At 46.2% G+C, this 2,971-nt stretch overlaps 1 pseudogene; it reads right to left on the bottom strand.

The window, feature by feature from the left end:
• Positions 1–1,051: 1,051 nt before the first annotated feature.
• LOC100061783 (charged multivesicular body protein 4b pseudogene) lies at positions 1,052–2,046 on the bottom strand (annotated as a pseudogene).
• Between the last annotated feature and the right edge of the window lie 925 nt (positions 2,047–2,971).

The following is a 2,971-nucleotide window of genomic DNA, read 5'->3' as shown; positions in this document are numbered from 1 at the left end:
TACAATTATGATTTCTAGAAATAAAAGCAGAATGCATCATAAGATGATCAATTAATATTTATTAAATTGGTACACTCATGAATAAGGCAAGGAAAGCCTCCTCTGACTCCACAAGACAAACATCTAAATAGATATTTTCAATATGTATGATAGATGCTAAATGATAGGGAATATAGAAGTGGACGGGGTACTAATACTTTGGCAGGGTAGTTTAATCTAGGAAATCCTCAAATTGCTACTAGCTTGTCTTCCATCATATCTCGATACAAATCACAGTGCCTTGAACATTCAGATGTTTAACAAATACTTATTAAATGAATAATTACGACATCATGCCTGTCCTCTATAAGCTAACATTCTAGCTGGGGAGATAGACATGTAAAGATGTCTTCATTAAATGCTTGTTATAAGAATAATGTTCATGACCATTTAGTGGATATTTCCTTTGTGGTAGAAACTATGTCAGGTGTTTTACGTCTATTATTTCTAATTTTTTAAACAATTGTGAAAGATCATTATAAACTAGTAGCCGATTTTTATATAATACATACTACGTCCTAGTTTTTCTTTTTTCTTTTGTTGAGAGAGGGTGAGTTAGGAGGAAGAGAGAAAGGTGTGAGACTCTTTTTCAGGTAAAGGGTATACCCTGAAGCAAAGGCATACAGATTTAAGAGTGAATGGTTTGTTCAGGCACTGAGGTCCTTATTCACTTTACTTCAATGGTCAAATAATTTGTAACAGATATTTGGAATTCAGTTTTACACTGCACCAATCGCCCCTCTGACCTTCATGTGACATGAGTCATTACTTTCCACGAAAGGTGAATTTTTTTTTTTTTTGGATTTGCAAATACAATTTTACAGAAATTCAACATTATAAACAGCAGGTAACTCCCACCCCGCCTGCCCCCTTCCCCCCTCCCCCAGGCCCCTCCCCTCTCCCACCTGCCCATACAGCTGGGTGCAGACCATGCTATGCAGAGAGTGAGCAGTGATGCGGCCCTGCTGCTTTGGAGGGAGATTCGAGAGCGATGGAACCTGCCTGCACCACGTCCTGCCTGCCCTGCATAAGCACACTCCTGCCCGCTGAGCAGGCCACCAGAGTCCGTCTGGCCCCAGCCCGCGCTGGACCAGTTAAATGGATCCAACCCAGTTCTCCAATTCCTTCATGTCGTCGTCTTCCTCTTCCTTCTTCTTGGTGGGTTTTGATGGTAGGCTTAACGGAAGGAACGTTTGGTAGAGGGACTGTTTCGGGTCCACTGACTTCCAGCAAATTCTTGTCTGGTTCCTCCTGTTCTAGTTCTTCTAATTCGGCCATGAGTTCGTCCTCATCAAACCCTTCTCCAAACCCTACAGGTTTTGAAATAGCTGTTGAAATCTCCTCTGCAAGTTCTTGCTGGTTAGCAATCTCCTGCACTAACTCATCAACTTTATCGATGTCCATGTTGTCGTGGGCAGCCTTCATGGCCTTGGAGGCATAGCCCATGTTCTTGAGCACGTCGGTGTTGGTGTTGGCATTCTTCAGGGCCTCTCGCTGGAACTCGATGATTGATAGTGTGCCGTCGATCTGCGCCAGCTGCTTCTCATACCTTTTCTTGCGTTTCAGCGCCTGGAGGGCCGCGCGCTTGTTTTTGGTGCCGTGCTTCTTGGCGGCCGTCAGTTCCTGTTCGATCTTCTTCTCCCGGAATTCCTGCTTCTTACTTAGCATCTCCTCCGTGTCCCGCAGCCGCTGGATGACCTCCTGGGGGGTCGGGCCGCCCTTGCCGGCCTTACCCCTTCCCGCCCCGACCAGCTTCCCGAACAGCGACATGGTTGCTGCTAGCCGCGCCGGCCTGCGCCGTCCGCTCCGGCTGGGCTCCGCTCGGCTCCGGCGCCCGCTCCCGGCCCAGTCGCTCCCTGCCGCCGCGGGCCTCTCCACCGCCTCCGCCCCGCCGCTGGGCCCGGCCGCGCCGAAAGGTGAATTTTTTAATGTTAGGTGAAATCTTGCTCTTCCTCTAGTATATGTTGTTGTATACTGTGATCTTGGCTTCATTACGGCCAGAGGGGAGAAGGTCATGATTCCCTCTCTGTCATGCCAGGGAAAGGATGAATGTGACATCAGTGAGATTCGCAGAGGAAGAAGGAATTATACCATACTGAATCTTAAAATTCTTACAAAATATTCTTTTACACTGTTGAAGGCTCAGTCTCCTGGACATTGGTGAAGAGCTGCTGAAATCGCTCTTGGTCTGTCTTCCGTGTTCCCCACCGCTGCTTTTATATTAGAATAATGTAAAGAAAGAGAACAAGCATGTGATCCCAGCTGCTAAAAAAGCCACTTTTTGTTTCTCTGTTTTCAAAATATGGCAAAAATGATTTAAGCAAATTATTAGTCACGTTAGTGCGAGGATATGACAAATTATACATGAAAGTGAGAAACCCCTCTAGGAGAGGTTTATAATAAAATTGTCAACACTCTCTTTAAGAGGCCCAGTGGGAGGCAGCTATAGTCTCTAAGATCACTCACCTCAGACGGTCTTTTTTCTCCTTTATTGAAGAACTAACATCAACCACAGGTGGTAAGAGGGAGCCAATTAATTTCCCACTTTCAAAATTAATAGCATTTTGCAGTCTGACAGTTTCGTAGTCTTGGTCTATGTGTTAACTCTTAGGCCACTGCTACTTTCTCTTTTTCACCAGGGGATACATTAAATTCAGCAGCCAGAGCTGACGAGTGAGCCCTTTCATCTCCTAAAGAGCTGCCACCTCCGTAATCACCAGCATCGCCCTGTGCACGCAGTGATTCTCTCCCTAGAACCAACCCCCACCAGCACTGCCTGCTTCCTGCACCGGCCTCTGGCTTCCAGGTGTGGACACAGGTGTCCGTGGGACATCCAGTGGGAGTGCCAAAGGGGACAGAGACTATCTTAAGATCATGTGTTTCCTGCTTGAGATTCCTGAGATGGAAAGTATAAATACAACATTTAATTGGC

The sequence above is a fragment of the Equus caballus genome, chromosome 2 (genome assembly GCF_041296265.1).
Source record: "Equus caballus isolate H_3958 breed thoroughbred chromosome 2, TB-T2T, whole genome shotgun sequence".
NCBI lineage: Eukaryota > Metazoa > Chordata > Mammalia > Perissodactyla > Equidae > Equus > Equus caballus.
The sequence above is the reverse complement of the archived record's forward strand: the minus strand, read 5'-3'. Positions and strand labels throughout refer to the sequence as shown.